Here is a 21,281-nt window from a genome sequence, read left to right on the forward strand (position 1 = left end):
CTTCCGGCCCCTCCCCCTCTCCCCTCCCCCCTTCTCCTCTCCCCTCCCCCTCTCCTGTCCCCTCTTCTCTCTCCCCCACCCCCCCCCGCCCCGCCCTTCTTTCTCCAGTTTGGCCCCAGGCCAGATGAAAAAGAAATGGAGTCTGTGAGCCCCATGGAGGCCCCTCTCCCTCCCCTGCCCCACTGCAGGTTGTGCCCCATTGCAGGTCGACACTGAGGCCGGGTGGGGAGGGGCCCCACCAGAGGAGGGCAGAACCTGGCCCAGGACCCAGGAGTGTGACCTCTCAGCCAAAGGACAGGTCTGCCACCCAAGGAGGGCTCGCTTCAGCTCCCGGGACAGGAGCCCAGGCTTGGGCTGGACCTGGTCACCTTCCCTGCTCTGCCTCGGTTTTCTTTTCTGGATAATGGGAGCAGTAAGCCATGGTGTCTCCGTTACTCCCCCACCACCCGACCAGGGGGAAATCTGAAGAGAAGTGGGGATCCAGAAATGGGGCTGCAGCCACCTGGCCCTGGATGGAAGGCAACAACACCTTCTCTCCCACAAGTGCCTCCAGGAGACCAAAGAGGCAGGAAAAGTGTGTCTCAGGCCGCTGTGGAGGGTCATGCTGGCCTTTCAGCCTTCGTCTCTCTTTTTAGGCAGGTGGAAAGAGGCCTGGGGCCATGACACAGCCTCCGTAGAGGACAGACTTAAGAGACTGAGAGTAACTTCCCCTGCCAGCCCACATCTGGGGAAGGGGGTTGGGAAGGCAGGCCTGAACCTGTGGACAGTCAGCTGAGCCAGTCCTGGAAGGAGTTCCCCGTCCACTCAGGGCCTCAGAGGCTGACAGTCACCATTATACCCTTGTCCCCACCCTTGCCTCACCTCGCCAAACACCCCCATCACCTCCGCCAAAACCAAAAGCTAGTCATCAACACCATCATCACCAGTTCCACCACTGACACCAGCCCCCTCAGCACCACCCCCATCCCATCACATTGACCACCACTATAATTATCATTGCCACCACCACCACCATCATATCACCACCACCATCACTACCACCACCACCACCACCATCACCACCATAATCATCATTACCTTCACCAAAACCAAATGCTAGTCATCAACGCCACCATCACCAATTCTAGCACTGACACCAAAACTGTCAGGACCACCCCCACCTCATAATCTTTGACATCACCACGACTATCACCATCATCACCACCACCACCATCACCATCATCACCATGGCCACCATCATCCTCATCACCTTCAGCACCACTATCATGATTATCGCTGTCATCATTACAGTAGCACTATCATCACTAGTCCTGATAACCCCTCCACATCATGGCCACACCATAACCGTCATGGTTATCACGACGATCACCCTCATCACCACTGTCATGGTCACGTTTCCCATCATCATCATTGTCAGTAACACCATCCTCACTGCCATCACTTGTATCTTTATCATCACCATCAACATCGTCACCACTTTCATCACCAATACTCTCAATACCCTACAGCCCCTCCCCATCTCGGCCATCCTTGTCATCTGTATAACTAGGAACGCCACAATCGGTGTCATCAGCCTCCCATCTACCACCTCACCTTCCACTCTTCCACCCGGCAAGCCCTCTCCACCCAGCCTCTGCTCACCCAGCCACGCAACCTTTGAGGCCCTTTGATGATGAATAAGACCAAACCACAGTCCTCACAGAGACCCACGCATGCAGACCTCTGGGGCCCAGCCCTCTAGGGGCTCTGAAAGCATGCGCTAGGCTCTGGGGCCCAGGAGGAGGCGGCGGCTCCTGAGGAGTGGGTAGAAGGCGAGTGTGGCATAGCGTGGCAGTCGCATGAGCCTGGGGGTGTCTGTCCCCTCTGTCTGGACAATGGTCAAGAGGCCCTGCAGGGAGGCCCCAGAAAGAACAGAGTCCTGGTGCCAGGAGTGGGACAACTCTGGAGGCCCGAGGCCCACTGTGAGCAGAAGCTTGTCTGCCAGGCCCTCAGCCACAGCTCAGATTCCGTGCTGCACGCCCCCCTTGTCTGTCGAAGGATGCTTACAGTTACTCATCTTTTTGTATCAGCAACTCTGGATAGGGGACTTGCTTTGGCCGAGGAGGGTGCTGGGGAAGTGCGGAAGTCACTCATCAAGTCTGCCCTGCAGGCGCTCAGGCTTGTTCACAGGTGGTTGTCACCTGAGGTGGGGTACCGAGAGCTGCAGAAGTCTGGGGGACGGATGGCTCAGCCCTGGGGAGGGCAAACATCTGAGAACCAGGGAGGCCAAGACAGAGGGCCACTCCAGGCCCCCCATAGGGAGAAGGACCGAGGTCTGGCAGGAGCCCCGAGGGGAACAGAGCCCCTCATCCCAAGCTTCCTCTGCCTGGCCCCCACTGCTCCTGTGGCAGTGCCCTGCTCCACCGGACCAGCCCAGCACCCAGAACTCTGGGCCCAGCAGCTCTGCTGGCATCGGTGTTCCCCAGGCAGGGAGGCGGCCGGCGCAGAGAAGAGCGCCCTGGGGTGGTGTTCTGCTGCATCACTGCATAGATGTCACAGAGCCCTGGTCCCCAGGCTGCAGGCCAGGTGGGGAGGCAAAGCTCCTACCTCCACCTCTTCCCACATTCTCTCTCTGAGCCCCCTCCCCAGGGAGGCCATCTCCACCTCCAACAGGAAAAGGATGCTGAGCTGCGTCTTCATGAACGTTGGCCAAGTTTGTCCTGCTCAGGGCCTGGCTGGATGCCATGCCGTCCCCCGTGTGAGTGGGCATTCAGCCAAGCCTCGGGCACAACAAACTCGGCCACGTGCAAACTGTGAGCGACCCTTGAAGAACCGTCTCCCAGCAGCGCTTCAGAGGCAGACCCCAGAGGGGCCCACTCCCACCACCCACGGGACCCCGCACCGAGGGCCAACCCCTCGGAATGGCCAAGGATGGCCATGGTCTCCAGTTGGCTTCCTAGAAGCAGGGCCTTAGATGAGGACTTCCATTCCAGGGTCACTGAGGGGGCTCCCAGCAGAGGAAGGACGGGGGGTGGCACCGAGCAAGGGCTTGCGCTCAGCCTGAGCCCACCTTCAGCGAACATGCTGGGGCTCTGGATGGAGGGTGATCCTGGCTCCCTTGAGCCAGAGGGTCGGCCTTTCACCCCATGTCATTCGGGAGAGGGGGGCACAGTGTTCCCCATCACCAAGGGCAATTCTCCCAAGAAAGGGGGGGGTTGTGAATTGTTCCCCACCAGAATTCACAGCAGCTTGGGGGACCACCCAGGTGAAGGGGTCTGGTGGGCCCAACAGCATATTACTTGTTGTTGCCTGACCACCCCAGGACTTGGCAGCTCAAACAGCAATCATCGTGTGCATTCTCTCTCAGCGTCTGTGCTTCAGGAATTTGGGGGACTCAGCGCAGGGCTCTGCTCGGGGTCCTTCCAAGGTGGCAGTCCAGAGGTGGCCGGCTGCACCATCTGAAGGATGGACTGAGGAAGCCTCTGCTCCCAAGCTCACGCATGTGGCTGTTGGCAGGAGGCCTCAGCTCCTCACCGGGGTCAGGACCCTGAGGCCCAGGGTCACCTCAACCTTACTCCACGGGCTCCTCATCTGGAAATGGGGAGAACGGAGCCTCCCTCCAGGACTTGTTGGGGCTGCCGGGATTCAAATGTTCCCAACTGCGGTCAGGATAAGGCTTGAGTACCATCCTCTCCGATGGGACGCTGCCCTACCACCTCCAAGACCGCCGTCTCACCCCTTCCAGGACCCTGGACCATCCTCTCCTGGATCCTGGATGCACCCCTTCCTGGATGATTGGCCCCACCCCCTCCTGGATCCTGGACCCACCCTCTCCTGGACCCCCTCCAGGACACCCTAGCCCCATCCTCTCCTGGCCCCTGGCCCCACACCCTCCTGGACACGGGCCCTTTGCTCTCACAGGTCTCCTGCCTTCCCATGTCCCTTCTGGGAAGCTCTCTCAGCCCCTCCTCTGCATCCCGTCTCCCCTTAGCCCGTGTCTATGTACAGGCCCCTTGAGGTGGGGGCTGTGTCCCCGTGAGCACAAGGCAGGCAGGACGGGTGCTGAGACAGGGGAGTCCCCTGTCACTGCGGGAGGCCTCCACCTGGCTCACTGGGGTCAGCCCCACCCTGGGACCTCCATCTTTCTGACTCCTGCAGCAAGAGGCCATTGGTCCAGCCGGTGACTGGGAGGGGCCAGAGCCCAGGACCCTAGTGAGGGAGGGGCACAGGCAGGGCAGGTGGCCGGTGAGCCCAAAGCCCCGAGGGCTCTGAGGATGGAGCCTAGCAGGGTCTCAGCGCTGGGCCCTACATGCCCTGCCCATTGCGTGACCTGGACCTGCTCCTCCCGGGGAAGGCGCAGCCCTGGATGCTCCCCAGGAGCCACCTGGGCCAGCTGGGGTCTGAACGTGGGGGACCCCAGCTCTGACACACACCTCCCCCAGCTCTGCAATGAGTCAGCTCCATGGTCATCCGTCCACCCCCGGGACTGCTGTCACCCAGAGGACCTGGGACTGCACTCAAAGCTGGAGTTGTGGCAGAGGCGGAGGAGGGGGAGTATTGCCTCCAGGAAGAGCACTGAGTCACACGTGGGGAGGAGGAGAAAGGTCAGCAAAGCTCTCAGCTTCTCCAGGTTAAGAGTGAACACACAGGCAGCTCCAGACTGCCTGGTCATGTCCTCCCTGTGAGCTAAGAGAACACAGGGGCCGGGGGACGGCTCAGCCTGACTGTCATCCAGGACTAGCATGTGACCATGTTCAGGGCTCAGTGTGTGACCAAGATCATGGCTCAGAACGTGACCACGTTCAGGGCTCAGTGTGTGACCAGGATCATGGCTCAGAGCATGACCACGGTCAGGGCTCAGCGTGTGACCACGGTCACGGCTCAGCGTGTGACCAAGGTCAGGGTCAGAGTGTGACCAGGGTCACGGCTCAGCGTGTGACCAGGGTCAGGGCTCAGTGTGTGACCGAGATGAGGACTCAGAGTGTGACCGGGGTCAGGGCTCAGTGTGTGACCACGGTCAGGGCTCAGCGTGTGACCATGGTCAGGGTCAGAGTATGACCAGGATCAGGGCTCAATGTGTGACCATGGTCAGGGCTCAGCGTGTCACCAAGGTCAGGCTGAGAGTGTGACCAGGGTCAAGGCTCAGAGTGTGACCATGGTCAGGGTCAGAGTACGACCAGGACCAAGGCTCAGAGTGTGACCGGGGTCAGGCTCAGCATGTGACCATGGTCAGGGTCAGAGTGTGACCAGGGTCAGGGCTCGGCATGTGACCATGGTCAGGGTCAGAGTGTGACCAGGGTCAGGGCTCGGCGTGTGACCATGGTCAGGGTCAGAGTGTGACCAGGGTCAGGGCTCGGCGTGTGACCAGGGTCAGGGCTCAGTGTGTGACCATGGTCAGGGTCAGAGTGTGACCAGGGTCAGGGCTCAGTGTGTGACCATGGTCAGGGTCAGAGTGTGACCAGGGTCAGGGCTCAGAGTGTGACCAGGGTCAGGGCCCAGAGTGTGACCAGGGTCAGGGCTCGGCGTGTGACCAGGGTCAGGGTCAGAGTGTGACCACAGTCAGGGCTCAGCGTGTGACCATGGTCAGGGTGAGAGTGTGACCAGGGTCAGGGCTTGGCGTGTGACCAGGGTCAGGGCTCAGCATGTGACCATGGTCAGGGTCAGAGTGTGACCAGGGTCAGGGCTCAGAGTGTGGCTGGGATCAGGGCTCAATGTGTGCCTGGAGTGGAGTCTGGGGTCCAGCTGTGTTAGCTTCTCGTGTCCTTGCTGTCAGGAAGAAGCGCCATCAGGCACCAGTTCTGGCCCTAGGTCTTGATTGGTCCATACCTATCCTTATGCTGCGGGAACTCAGGTGTGCCTTCCTAACCTGCAGCCGTGGCCTCCGTTTATTTCATCTGGTATTTATGGATCACACGCCCGCCCAGTGCTGGGTGCACAGGTGGCTCAGATGAATCAGCCTGGTTTAAGCCCCGAGAAGCTCTGAGCCCTGTGGTGCCTGTGCTTGGGTGCTGAGGTCTCCCTGGGGTGCAGGGAGCTGGGGGGAGGTGAGAAGATTGGATAGTGCAGTGTTCTGGGCAATGGCAAGGACCTGGGGTGACCCTGGGAGGGGACAGTGGAGATGGGAGGGGAGGAAGGAGTCATGGAAGGGACAGGAGGAGAGGTGTGAGTCGTCTGAGCTGTCCCTGGGTACAGACCTGGGAAAGCAAATGAGACCCCTGGAGGCTGGGACAGGAGGCCTGATGCATATCCTGTCTCTCACCCACCAAGACACACACCTGGCTGCCCCAGACACACACCGCCTGCCCAGACACACACTTGCCTGCCCCAGACACACACCTGCCTTCCCTGACACACACTTGCCTGCCCCAGACACACACCTGCCCACGCAGACACACATCTGCTCACCAAAAACACACCTTCCCACTCAGAAACACACCTGCCCACCCAGACACACACCTGCCCACTCAGACACACACCTGCCCACTCAGAAACACACTTGTCCATTCAGATACACACCTGCTCACTCACACACCTGCCCACTCAGAAACACACCTGCCCATTCAGAAACATACCTGCTCACTCAGATACACACCTGCCTGCCCCAGACACCAGCTCACCAGAGACACACCTGTCATTCAGAAACACACTTGCCCACCCAGACATACATCTTCCCACCCACACACCTGCTCACTCAGACACACACCTGCTTGCCCCAGACACACACCTACCCTCCCAGACACTAACTCAGATACACACCTGCTCACTTAGATACACACCCAGACACACACTCGCCCACCCAGACACACACCTGCTTGGCCCAGATACACACTTACCCAACTAGACACATACTTGCTCACTCAGATACACATATGACACCCAGATACACACCTGCTCACCCAGGCCAGGCACAGCAAATCCTTGACTCCTTCCTGACTGATCAGGAACATTCTGGCTCCTTCGGAGGTTCTGAGTTAAGGCCACCTGCACTCCCTCAAGCATCCAGCAGAGGGCACTGTGACATCCCGGAGAGAGAACAAAGGAAATTCCCGGTCTGTGAGGGGTCAAGGGGGGTGTCACAGTCCCCCTGTGGTGTCCATACCACACTCCTTGTCCCTAGGCTGGGAGCCCGCCCCTGGAGAGGGCATGACAGAGGGGTGACAACCACACCTCACAGCCTGGGAAAGGCCACTTTGCCTGGAGGAGTGGGGGTGTTACCGGCACCGCTCAGCTCCGTGCGGTGGGGTCCCAAGTTCTCGATCCACAGACACAAAAGAATGTGAGAGTGGACACACGGCAGAAGTTTTAACAGAGGAAGATTTATTAGCAAAGCAAAAGTACACCCCCAAGGGAGGGGGGCGGGCAGGCTCCAGAGAGCAACTGCACCAAGGCTGTGGTGGTCAGTGGTTTTGGAAGGTCTGGGCCGGGGGTGGGTGAGGGTCTTGGAACGTGTGCCAATCGGGGCATTGTCTCCACCTTCACATCAGGAGGGGGAGATTTTTCCTTACACAGGCATCTCTGGAACTGTCATGGCGGTGATCCCCGGCGGTGGGGGGAGGGTCAAAACCACAATGCAAATGAGGGGATAATGAGGCTTGGGGCTACTCTCGGTCAGGGTCGGGGGCAGTGCTGTGCGTCAGAAGAGTCACTGCCCAGCGATTAGGACGCGCACCTGGAGGAGTGACCTTGCTCCCAGTTCATATCTAGCTTCCTGCCTATCTCAGGGGCAGCCAGTGAAGCCCAGACACCAGGAGCCAGCATGTGGCACCCCATGCTGCTGTCCTCTGGCTCCCCGCCCCGCACCCTGGGACTGGCCCACGGCAAGAAGGCCAACTCAGTCCTAGCGTCCAGCTCCAGGGGCCGGCACAACGGGCTTTTGCACCTGCCAACGCTGTCAGAGGGGTGTGGTGATGCCCCCACTTAGCCTGGGGTCTCCAGCCTGCCCTCTGGGCATTGCCCAACAATCCCTTCCTGCCCAAGGTGGGCACACCAGCCAGGCATCACACAGCAGGAAGTCAGTGGTCTGGGGTGGGCCTTGGGACCCACCCCGTGAAACAGGGTAGTCGTGGAGACAGTCCGTCTGTCCACCCACCTAGACTGGCCTTCTCCACCTCCGAGGGCCCATGCACCCAGCAGGCCTGGTCTGGACCAGAGAGGTGGCAGGGAGCAGCCGCGGCTCGGGAGGGTGCAGGAGCCCAGACCACGGGCTCCAGCCGGGATGGAGGCTCAGGCCACTGTTCCTGCCACGGTGCCTCGGTCTCCGCGTCTGGGCAGTGGGTGGACAGAGCAGTCTGTCTGCTCCACAGTCCCAGGCAAGGAAGTCTGGCGACCTCTGGCTTTCTCTCAAGCTGAGGGGGCTCCAGACCCAGAATCCTTGGGCCAGCACTACCCTCCAGAGCTGGGTGACCTCAGCGAGGCCCTGCCCCTCTGTTCCTGAAGGGCCTGGGGGAGCCACTGTCAGGGAGGCAGTGCAGGGCTGTGTCCTAGCAAAGGAGGAGCGTGTCAGCAGGGCGGGGTGGCGGGGGAGAAGGAGCACGGATGGGTCAGGAGGCTGCAGGAGGACCGGGGGCCACAGGGCCCAGCCTCCAGCCCAGAGAAGACGCTCAAACCGGGCCAGCCAGCCACTCCCATCACATTGCCCCCCATTCCAGGCTCTGCTTGTCTGAGGCTGCCCCCCCAACACACACCAAATTACTGGCTCACCAGGGGTGGCCCAGCACAGAGCTCCCCCCCTTGCCACGCAGCTGAGGGGCCTGCACGTCCGAGCCCCCCGGGCTGTCCCTGGAGCCCGCGTCTAGCTTCTCCCTTCCCTCCCTCCTCCCACCCCCATTCCAGGCCCTCTCTCCGAGCTGTCAAGAGTGGCAGCAGTGTCTGCGGGCGCCGTTACTCACCCCCGGCAGGCTGACTCACCTCCCAGGTATCTACCGGGGCCTCCTCTTCAGCGGAAAGAGGCCTTTGTGTCGCGGAGCAAAGCGCGCGTCACGGACCCGGCGCGCGGAGCCCCTGACGTGCCTGCCGGCAGTAGGAGGGCGCCAGGTGTGCGCGGCGGAAGAGCTCGGCCCGGAGGGGGCCTGGGGGCTCTGCCGGCAACGGCAGCCGGAACGACCTCGCCTGGAGGCCCTTGGCGGCAGCGGTGTGGCCCCTCCTCGAGCCCTTCTGAAGTGTGTTTTCCTGCGGACACTTTGAGAGCACACAGTAGGGAGACGGGGTGAGCGCCCATGTCCCACCTCACCGCCACGGTTCCTGCTTCTTCCTCCCCTTTCCTCCTGCAGCATCTTGGAGCAAACCCCACACCCCACACTCTTTCACCTGTAAATGCTTCATGTCGCTATGAGAGGCTTTTGGAAAATATAACCAAACACCCTCATTACTCCAAGAAAATGTGTGCAAGGCCCTGCCGGAGTCTAAGGCCCGACCACGCTCAGTGTCCCCAAGTGGCTAAAAAGCGTCCTTTCACAGTTGGCTTTTTCCAATCAAGAGTAAATAGGTCCCGCGTGGCCTGGGTTGATTCCTGGTGGGCCTCCCTCATTCCAGGGCCTCGAGGGTCTGCTGGGAGACATGCCCCTCTGCATGGCACTGCATGGTGAGGCAGATGCCCACCCCAGGAAACCCGTCCCCAGGAGGGCCTGCAATCACGCCGGAGTAAACAAGCAGCCTGCTGGGGCGGACACAGCCCAGGACCTGCTGTGGTGGGTGGCCAGTGAGGCCTCTGAGAAGAGGACTTCATGGGAGTCAGGGGGAACTTTCCGGGCTGAGGGAAGAGCATGTGCGAAGGCCCTGAGGCAGGAATGAGCGTGCCGATTTTGAGAAACAGAAGCAGGAGCCCTGGGGGGAGGGGAGGCATAGAATGTCCAGAACAGAGGCTGAAGGTCCGCAGCAAGGTCAGCACGAAGGGCCAGCGGGCTGAGGGTGAGGGAGCTCATTCCTGGGCAGATGGGGACATGCGCCTGCCGGGGCATTACCCAGGTCCCTCGGCCATGGGGGAGGGGAGACTGACGGAGCAAGCAGGCGAATGGGGCTGGGGAGGCCACGGGGCCACGGTCGGGCTGATCATGTCCTTCTTTTCCTTGCACACCACAGGTCCTTTATGGAGGCCCCTGAGACCCCTGTGGCCGGGAAAACAGTTCAGAAAGGCCCCGTGGTTGGTGGAGGAGGGAACGCGGCTCAGGCAAGTGCGCCCACCACCCACCCGGCCACGCTCACGCCCTCTCATCCAACCACAGCCCCCCGTGTACATCTCCCCTTGTGGACAAGGCCAGCCACCTCTGGCCTGGGGGGACTGCTGGGCCATGCCGCAGGGGCACTGCTGAGCCACCTCCTCAGGACCAGTGTGACCTCAGATGGCCAGATGGATGGACAATTGGATGGACAATCAGAGAGTGCCCACCATGACCCTGGCCCTCAGTACGGTGGGGGCCTCGCCAGGTCCCCCCCCCGTGCCCATGTCCATTTCAGGGTGATCACGTAGAGGCAAGGACGGGAGGTGGGACTCGACTGGCACCCTCCAGCCCTGTGCTTCTGCAGCCGCGGCCCCAGCCATGCTCCGGCCCCGGCAAGGTCTGGCCTTCTCTGGGCTGTGAGTCCCGGAGGCAAGGCCCTGGCTGGTGATCTGCGGTGAGTGGGAAGACACCGGTGTTGGGGTGTCAAGCACTGTGGGTGACAGGGCAGGGAGGACGGGAAGTGACAATGGAGGGGGCAGGACTGGAATCTGCAACTCTAAGCCCACCTGGCTGAGAACCCCAGACAATGCCAGCAGTTCACCAAGACCCTTGCCCCTGTCGGTTCCCATCGTCCCCTCTGGGGGGGGTCAAAGTCTCTCAGAGGGCGGGGGGCCGATCCTTCTCTGCTGCCCACTCCGCGTGAGCACCCAAGTGATGGACCCGTGGTGCCTGGCCTGGACCATGGGACCCCACAGCAGGCCGGGTGGGCCCGGGACAGAAGGGCTGGTAGGATCCCGGGCACCGCTTCCTCCAAGGTGGAAGCGAGGTTGGGCGGTCAGCTGGGGGTACGGGTGAAGCTGACAGACAGCCGGCGACCGCGGGGAGGCGGGCAGGACCCCCGTCCTGTCCTGGCTGTCCCGAGCGCTACAGCAAGCCAGGAGCCATTTCAGGCCCTGAAGCAAATGCAGCGATAACATCTCACTTTTGGGGTTTGTCTGTTCTCCCCCTGCTCCTGGGCCTCCTCTGGGGACACTCAGAGCGTCCCCCACAGGGCCAGACCCCCCTTCTCCCTGGATGGGCTGCTCTTGGGCGGGGCACTGAAGGGCGGCCAGCGTGGGGCCGGGGCGCGGGAGGAGCAGGGGGACACCGCGGTCTTGGGACCAGCCTGCAGGTCCCTTGGGTGCAGGGGTCCTTCTTGCTCACTGTCTTGATCTCGAAGCTCCATCATGAAGCAGGAGAAACTCCTGGGCCTGGACCCCAAGTACGGCAAAGAAGACTGACTGGCGACCCTGTGGCCTGGCTGCAGGCTTGGTGCCCCCAGCTGCCCGCAGCTCCCTGGGAAAGCCGCGGCCGGCCCAGCGTGCTGGGAACCCACCCAGCAGAGGGCGGAGGGCAGAGGGCAAAGGGCAGGCTCAGGCCGGGCAGGGGAGACCCAGCCCTTGCTCCTGTCCTAGAGGGCACCCCCCAGGCACAGGGGGGTCAAACACCTGTACCTGGGAGCCTCGTCCAGTCGGGCCGACAACAGATAAGAGGCCACCGGCTAGTGGGCTCAGTGCTCTGGGAGGGGAGGGAGCAGGGGCGGTGCCTGTGGGCAGAGCGTGAGGGCAGCTCCAGGGGGCTGCTCGTGTCAGCCTGCTGGGCCACGGGCTGTCCAGCCCTGTGGCCAAACACGACCCTGGGCGTGTCCGCAGGGAGCCTCTGGATGAGATCAACCTGGAATCTGTGCACTCCACAGTGTGGGTGGGCCCCACCCAAACAGGGGAAGACCTGAATAGAACAAAGCAGCACAGTCCTGCCTGACTCGGAGCCGGGACAGCGGTCCTTTCCAGCCTTTGCTCTTGGACCGAACGTCGGCTCTTCCTGGGTCTCGGCTTTCCAGCTCTTAGGACTGGGCAGCCTCCAGTCCTGTGAGCCAGCTCCTCATAGATGTCTCTTTATGTATATACACGCGCGTGTGCACACACACTACACACACCCCACACAACACACACACCCCACACACACACCCCACACACACATACCACACACAACACACACACCACACACCCACACACCCCATACACACATACACACACACATCACACACACCCCATACACACACACAATCACACACACCCCATACACACACCACACACACACATACCACACACACCACACACCCACACACCCCATACATACACACACACATCACACACACCCCATACACACACACACACATCACACACACCCCATACACACACCACACACACACATACCACACACACCACACACCCACACACCCCATACACACATACACACACACATCACACACCCCATACACACACCACACACACACATACCACACACAACACACACCACACACAACACACACACCCCACACAACACACACACCACACACCCACACACCCCATACACACATACACACACACATCACACACACCCCATACACACACCACACACATACCACACACACCACACACCCACACACCCCATACACACACCACACACAATACACACACCACACACAACACACACCACACACAATACACACACCACACACCCACACACCCCATATACACATACACACACCACACACACACACCACACACAACACACACCACACACAATACACACACCACACACACACTCACACACCCCATACACACACATCACACACACCACACACAATACACACACCACACACAACATACACACATCACACACCCCATACACACATACACACACACATCACACACAGAAACACATCAGTCTGTCCCCGGAGACCCCCGCCTGGTCCAGGGCATTGAGCACAGAGCTGAGGGCAGGAGGAGGGCCCCCGGGGGGAGAGGGCAGAAGGCTCTGGCAGGGCGTGTGGGGCTCCTGGGTGGGCAGAGCTCTGAGGGCCAGGCCTGCGAGGGGCAGGGCGGGGCGGCCACCCTCGAGGGGCCTTGTCAGCACTCGTGTTTCTCTGGGTGAGGCAGGAACCCAGCAGGGTGGGGGTTCCCAGCTGTTTCCTGACCGATGTACACCCAGGTCAGGCTGGGTGCTGTGCAGTAGTGGGGGCTTGGAAGCAGGGAGAGCAGCGGGGGGCCATGGGGGACAGCAAAAGTTGGTCACATTCACAAGGTGCCGTGACGGTGGGGCCGACAGGGGGCGGGCAGACTGGACATGAGGCGGGAAGGACACAGACAGGCTAAGTGGAGCGGAGTTTGGGGGCAGCAGGGGTTCCATCCTGGTGCCTCACATCTGAGACGCCCAGAACGTCCGGGTGAGTCACGGAGGGGGCATGGAGGGGGCTCTGAGGGGGCAGCCAGAGCCACACGAGGAGCCTGGGCAGAGGCCAGGCTGGAGATGGACACCGCGGACTCCTCGGCACGTGATGGAATTAGAGCCCCGAGAGTGGGCAGGTCCCTGGAGTGGGCAGGTCCCTGGCCGTGAGTGGGGTCCCCGGGAGTGGGCGGGTCCCTGGGAGTGAGTGGGGTCCCCGGGAGTGGGCGGGTCCCTGGAGTGGACGGGTCCCTGGAGTGGACAGCTCCCTGGGAGTGAGTGGGGTCCCCGGAGTGTGCAGGTCCCGGGCAGTGAGCGGGGTCCCGGGGAGTGGGTGAAGATGGAGACTGGAAGCTGCCTGGGAGCCTGGCAGCCCCACTGTCAGGGGTCGGAGAGCACAGGTCATGGGTGAGGTTCTGGAAGCCAGTGCAGAGTGAACAGGGCTGGGGAGTCTCCCTGCTTGAAGCCTTCCATGGACGCGCCCCTTGTCTGTGGACCCCTTGTCCTCTATTGCCTCGCCTTGAGGCAAAAAGCCCCTCACCTCTGCCGTGCCCCCACATGGACCGCCCATCCCTCCTTGCTGCTGGCTGACACCTCTTCCAGATTGCCCTCCATGATGTGCCCCCAGCACTTTGCACATTCCAGGTCCCGAGGCTGTGGAAATGCACTGGGATTGGTTGGTGCCATGTCTGTCACCCCCTTCAGACCACGGTCCCTCAAGCATCCCCAGTGCCCAGGCCTGGTACCTGATAGGGACTCAGTAAATGTTAGAAGACTTGAGATGACAGAAGATGGAAGTGGAGGAAAACAGTCCAGATGAAGGTCCCAAGCCCCCAAGGAGGGCAGGACAAGCCAGGGCAAGGGTGGGGGCACCAGAAAGCCAGGCCAGGGGGCAGCGGAGGCCCCAAGAGAGGCCCAGTGCTAACTCGGGCCCTGGTTCATGGAGCCCATGGTGGCTTATCCCCAAATGCAGTGACCGGATGGCAGAATGACAAGGACCCCCTGCCCAAGCAGCCCTTCTGCACTGGTCATTAGAAAGGACCACTGGACCAGGAAGCCCCGGGGCCTGCTGGGCGAGGCTGGGGTGTGGGCCTCGGGCAGCCACAGCTGGAATGGGGCACACCGACCGCGTCCCCTCTGCCCACGTCGCCACAGTCATCCAGAGGCTGTGGGCCACTGATGGATGTTTTCATTTCCCACCTGAGCCCGGGGCCAAGGACGCCCAGTTCCGGGGTTGGAGCCATGGCAGGACAGGCAGAGACCAGGAGAAGAAGTCGACCCTGGAAATTCTGGGCTCCATCTGGGGAGGTGAACTGCCCCACGGGAAAAAGGAGCATGGTGGTGACCAGCCCACGTGAGGCCGTGTGGCCAAGGGGCTGAGTGGTTTCGTGACTGAAAGACCCCAGAGCCTCTTCTCTGTCCCTGAGACTTTCTGGGGCTTGGTCTCTTGGTGGCCCAAGTGACTTTCAAGGGACAGTGGGCCAGCCATGGACATGACTTAGGAGGCTGAAGGACTGTCCCTGCTCCCAGTGGGTGCCTGGGTGACCAGACACAGGGAAGCCAGCTTCTCTGGGCCTCAGGCTCCCCATCTGTGGAACAGGGTGAGAACGACTCTTTCATAGGGTGCAACGAGAGGACAGGTGTTAGGACCGGCCCGGCGCCCACAGGGGGCAGAGCAGAAACCCACACGGGGGATGTTCAAGAGGGCTCAGCACAGTCTGAGAAGAAACCTGGCAGCTCAGCCGGTCTCCGGGACACTCCAACCCCCAGCCCGCCAGCAGCCTGAGCTCCCTCTTGGGCCTCTGCTCCCATCTCCAAGGGGGAACTCCTGCAAGGGACCGTGAACCCGGGGTGATTGACCAGGAATACGTCATGAACTCTGTTCTAAGTATGGGGTAGGCATGGCCTAGTTGTCCCCAGGAGTAAGGGAGACCTAATCCAGCAAACTCCAGGAGGGAAACAAATCACAGCTCAGTGAGGGTGAGAGGGACGGATGGATGGATGGGTGGGTGGGTGAAGGGGTGGGTGGGTGGATAGGAGAGGGTGTAGATGGTTGGGTGGATGAGTGGGTTGACGGATGAGTGAATAAATGAACGACTGAAGTGAATGAGTGAGGGAGCGATCATTTGCTGAACCCAGGTCAGTGCCGGCTCTGTAGTGGACACGCTGCCATACAGTATTTCACTACCTTGACAAATGTCCTGGTGGAAGACAGGTCTCAGAGGCAAGGGGTACCCTGTCCAGGGTCACATATGTGGCAGAGCTGAGACTGAGACTGGATCTCTGACTGCCAAGGCCCTGTGCTCATTGGCTGCAGAGGGAGACTCACCAGGCAGAGGCCTCACAAACATGCAGGCACAGGCCTGAGAAAGCAGGCCAGGCCCTGGGCCATCTCTGTGGGCACCGTGTCCCTGGACTCCTCAGTCCTACCCCCTGCCGATGCCTGCCTTCCTTGGAGGCACCCCTCAACCCCCTGCACTCAGTGGCCAGGGCCTCCACCCTTGTCTCTCTGTCCCAGAAGCCCACAGGGCTTCACCCTGCTCCCCAGGGGTCTGGCCTCCTGGCTCCTCCCAGTTTCCCAGGCCTGAATCCACCCCACCGGCCAGCCTGCAGAACGTGGCAGTGCCTGGCCCACAGTGCGTGCTCAGTAATGCCTGCTGACGGAAGGACTGAGCAGGAGAGCCCGTCCTTCCCTCTGCCTCAGCCCCACCTGCCCACCGGGCAGTCCTGCGTTTCCCAGGCTCGCCTGTCAGCTGGGTTCCGGCGGCTGGACTGCCACGGGAAGGCGGGGAGGAGGGGGACAGGCCGGGGGTTCTCCCCAGTCCCCCCTGTGATGATTCCTCAAGCTGCTGTCTCTGGGTGACCCCAGCCCTGGGCTCTGGTGACATTACCCTCCTTTGTCCCTCCAGGGGCTCCCCGCTGGTCTGGTCTCTTGGCGGCCTCACCTCTCTCTGAGGCTCCCCACTTCCTCAACCCAGAGTCACCAGGGCCTGATCATCACGCCCTTGCGTTTCTTTCTTTTTACTATTTTTTTGTTTGTGGTAAAACATAACATAAAATTTACCATTTTAACCATTTTAAGTGTATAGTTCAGTGGCATTGAGTACATTCACAATGCTGCGCAACCATCACCACCACCTATTTCCAGAACTTTTTCTCCACTCCAAACAGAAGCTCTGCACCATGAATGGCAACTCCCCACCGCCCCTCGCCCAGTTCTGGTGGCCCTGGCACCCCATCGAGTCCCCAAGCACAGCCTTGGGCTGGGCCACCGCCCCCAGGCCTCACTGTGGCTTCCAAGGAAGCCTAGAGAGAGGGTCACAGGCCTGTCCCTGAAACCACGGCACAGAAACCCTGACTCAGCACTTCCAGGCCGCCCCCAGCACCTTAGCTCTGACCAGGAACCCCGCAGGGCTGCCCTGGTGGCTCTCAGGGCGGGGACATAAAGATGGAGCAGCCCATACACATTTATCACCCGGCAGACGGCAAGCTGGGGAAGACAATTCACTTAATTGAACACTTGGATTGAGTTCGATAAACAGGAAGGCTGTTTTGCGGACTTAATTGTTTGATCTGCAGTAGAGTGTTTGTTCTTGACGTTTTTGTCCTTTGAAGGCGGTGGACATAGCTTCCCTTGCACGGGCAGCATCCTTGGTGGCCTGCGCAGGACCCTCTATGAGTGCGGGGGCTTGTGGCGGAGCCAGTGGCCCCCACAGACAGGCAGAAAACCTGTGAGCGCACTGTGGGGTCTCCCGGGGTGTGGGAGGGGCTCTGGGGGTGGGGGGACTGTCCCTTTTCAGGAATGAAAGATGAGGCCAGTGCCCAGGGTGATGGGCCGAGGGGCCGACAGCAGAAGTGAGACCCCACCCGAGGTTCCTGCAGAGTGGGGGCTGGGCCAACCCCGGGGAGGCCAGAGGGTCAGCAGCTTCGAGGGCCCTTGGGGACCTGTGGCACGTCCCCCCATTGTATGATGCCCCGACCACAGGCCCCCAGCCCTGGGCTCCTCCCTCCAAGAAGCTGCTCCTCCGCCACCTCCCCCAGCTGGGCACCTCCTCCTCTTGGTTGTTTTTTTTTTTTTTTTTTTGTGAGGAAGATCAGCCCTGAGCTAACATCCATGCCAATCCTCCTCTTTTTGCTGAGGAAGACTGGCTCTGAGCCACCATCTATTGCCAATCCTCCTCCTTTTTTTCCCCAAAGCCCCAGTAAATAGCTGTGTGTCACAGTTGCACATCCTTCTAGTTGCTGTATGTGGGACGCGGCCTCGGCATGGCCAGAGAAGCGGGGCGTCGGTGCGCGCCTGGGATCCGAACCCAGGCAGCCAGTAGCAGAGCGCGAGCACTTAACCACTAAGCCACGGAGCCGGCCGGTTGTTTTAATAACGCCTGCCTAATTAAATAACGAGCTGCGAGGAGAGAGGGTGGCCTCATTTTGGAGCCGCAAACGAGAAAGATTCATGGGTGTCCTCGTTAGAGCAGCCGGCGACGGGCACATTCCTGAGCTGAGAGGAACCCTTGCGCTCAGAGAAAAGCCCCTTGTTAAAGTTTATTGCCCCATAAAAAGGCAAAATGACCTATTCAGAGCGGGAAGATGCAGCTGTGGCGGGCCTGGCGGAGGAGCAGGCGGTGAACACGGGGCTGGTGGGCAGAGGCAGCCCGGGGACCAGCCACCTCCCACACCTGTCCCGGCTCTCACCTGCCCTGGTCAGGTCCTCTTTCACAGGAGGATGACCTGGGCTCAGTTCTGGTGCTGCCTCCCACCTGCCACGTGTCCTTGGTGGCCTGGAACAGGCAGGGGACCCCAGCTGTCACAGCCTTGGGCCAGGCCCTGGGGCAGCAGGCTCCCCTCCCCAGGCGCAGAGTCCTGCTGGGGAGGCCAGAGCTTCAGAGGCGCTGCGCGTCTCACCACCTTTGTCTCCCCCAGTACCTGGCCTGGGCCTGGCACCCCTAAAGCCCAGGAACCCCACCCTTACCATCTGCGGCAGCAGATCTCTGGCCTCTGGGACCTACCTGGAGGGAGAGACAGCTGGCAGAGAGTGGGAAAGCAAAAAGGAAAGTGCCAGCCAACGATGACTAAGGTGAGAGCAGGGCTGGTCCAGGGTGGGGAGAGGGGGCGTCCCATCACAGGGTTCAGGCTGGGAACCCAGAAAGGAAGAGCCAGAGAGGGCGAAGGGAGGGGGGTCCCAGTGGGAGCAGACAGGAGGAGCTAACTCCTCTGGGGAGATCCTCCATGGGTGGTGCCCACGCTGCTGGACTCCAGGCCCCCCTCTGCCCTGCACGCTGGGGGCCGGTCCCACTGTCCCTGTCTCTGCTGACCTCAAGCCCAGGCCCAACCCAGAACTGTCTGGGCGACCATAAGGTTGCATGAGGATGGGGGTGGCCCTCCTGTGCAGGCCAATCAGGGCCCTGATGCCCAAGCCATAGAGGGGTGCCCAGCAGAGCTCCCCTCCTCGGGGCACAGGCTGGCCCTCGCTAAAGAACCACCACAGGCTCCGGCCCCTCCCGCTCCATGGTGTCCAGCTGCCCATCGGGGACCTGAGGCCTGGCTCAGTACACACCTGTTAGTGGGAGGACATGCAGGCTGGTGGGAGGACCGATAGGCCACTGGAGCCTCTGCCTCTGCAAGGTCCTATTAATTGGAGTAATAACCCAATAAACTGCAAGACCTGCAGGGGGCAGCTAGGGGAGGGCGGTGCTTCACAGCCCAGCCCAGAGGCCCTAGAGCCATCATGGGACAGGCCGTGTCCCTGGGACAGCAGGTCAAGGGTCCCTTCATACACACTCACCTCCCACAGCTGCTCCAACCCCACAGCACAGGCGCCCCCATCCCACCCTGGGGTACCCCTTCGGGGCGAGAGCGAGTCTGGACGCACGGGGACCAGGACACAGATGGAGAGACCCAGACAGCGCCCCTCCCACTCCCTGCCCCCTCCCTCCTGGCATCTGCTTCTCTCCAGCCTGATCCAGAATCTCCTGCTCCTCATCCCCTGCCGGAGGCTGGACCCTGGGGAGGGAATCACCACCTCGTGGGCCTCTCCTCTCCCAAGGGCCCCACCTGTCCCCGAGGCGGCCTTGAGGGTGTCCCCCTGGCTCAGCCTCACGCAGGGGCTTCCCTGAGTGTTTCCCATCACAGCCGAGACACTGGGGCAGCTGGGGGTGGGCAGCTGGCCCCACACGCTCACCTCCAGGCTGGACTTGCCTCCTGCCCAGCTGCAGGTTCCCCGCCTTTGTGTGTCGCTTGAAACAGGTCACTACTTTCATCAGCTTCCCCTCCCCAACCACGGCTGCTCCGGCAGCAACTCCCCCACCAGCCTGGGGGCACGGAGGCCCTGGCGCCTCTCACTGGTGGGGGCCCACACTGACTTCAGGGGTCACACCCTGGAAGGTCCTCTGCAGCCACCCTGATGGTGTCTCCCGGCCACTGTGCCCTTCCTGACCCCCTCGCTGTGAACGGTGCTGGCCTCCAGTGCAGCTGATGCCCCCACGGCGACTACGCGCCAGGCTCTCCCAACCCAGCGAGCCCACAGCCAGCATTTCACAGTGGATCTCCTGAAGATGGTTCCCGACACACAGGCAGGGCCGAGTGTGGCATCAGATGGCCCCTCTGCTCGACTGGGCGTGGGAATCACGTGAAGTGGGCCTAGCATGGTGACCCGTGGGATGTGCTGTCCAAATCCAGACCCCTGAGAGTGAACAAGTGCTATCTACGATTGTACCCGGACAACAGGTGCCCACCGAGACTGCCCCAGGCAAACCAGGACGGAGGTCCCCCAGCCAAAGGGCCCAGGCAGACCCAGCAGAGCCAGATGTCCCCAAGGGCGAGAAGAACGGCTCGAGCTGCTGAGACCAGCCAAGCAGTGGGCAGGCCCTGACCTGACAGCTCTGGCCAGGCACAGCCACGTCTGCGACAGGCCCCGATTCAGTGGCAGGGAACCGGCCTCAGCCAAGGAGTCTGTTCACAAATTACAACAGGCCACTGCCCCTTCACTGCTTCCCTTAAGCCTCCAGCCTATGACCTGTCCCTACTGGAGGCGTCTGGCAAGCCCAAGCCTCCTCTTCCTAGTTCTGAAAAAGGCTAAGGGCCAGAGAAGGCCACGGAGTCCCAGCCCCACAGCTCCTGTGGCAGAGCAGGTGCTGAGCCCACTGGTCGAGTCCAGGCTGCAGGCCCCACTGTGGGACTTCCCAGGGTGGGCAGCCTGGCGACCTCTGTGCTCGGGTGGCCGGCCCCAGCAGGTCACATCCACATGGGGGCCCTGCATCAATAGGTGTGAGATCGCCGTGGCTGGTCCCGTGGTCAGAATCCCTGAGGCCCTGGCTCTCTCCTGCCCAGGCCCCCTCTTGTCCATAAAACCCATCCAACTCAGGTCCCCAAGGCAACAGGATATCCAAAATCGCCCCAAAATTCTGCCTCATTGGAGGTTCTCGTTCCTGGTGTCTCCACTTGAGACAGGTGGAGAATAGGCATCGCCCGCTTCCTGGATGGAGTCGCAGCAGCTCCGCAGGGGCCCCCACAACCGCCACGCCATGGGGGGAGGCTGCAAGGAGCCCAGACAGACACCAGGGCAGCCACAGGGGCAGCCCTGAAAACACCCCCACATGCCACCACGACTGCCCCTGGGGGCCCTGAGTGTCCCTTGCCCGTCCCACAGGGCGGCTGCCCTGCCCTGCCCCAGCCTCTCCACAGTCTTCCATCTGCCCAGAAAGCCCTGCCAGAGTTCCCAGTCGGGGAACTCCTACTCATCCTCCCAGCCCCAGCTCCAAAATCACCACCTCCATGAAGCCCTCCCAGTTTTCCAGGTTGCTCTGCCACAGAGCTCTGCACAGGCCTCTCCTACAGCCATGATCCCTCCACTCAGTGGCTTCAGGGTTACTTGTCTCTTGC

This window comes from Diceros bicornis, chromosome 21, assembly GCF_020826845.1.
Source record: "Diceros bicornis minor isolate mBicDic1 chromosome 21, mDicBic1.mat.cur, whole genome shotgun sequence".
Classification (NCBI taxonomy): Eukaryota; Metazoa; Chordata; class Mammalia; order Perissodactyla; family Rhinocerotidae; genus Diceros; species Diceros bicornis.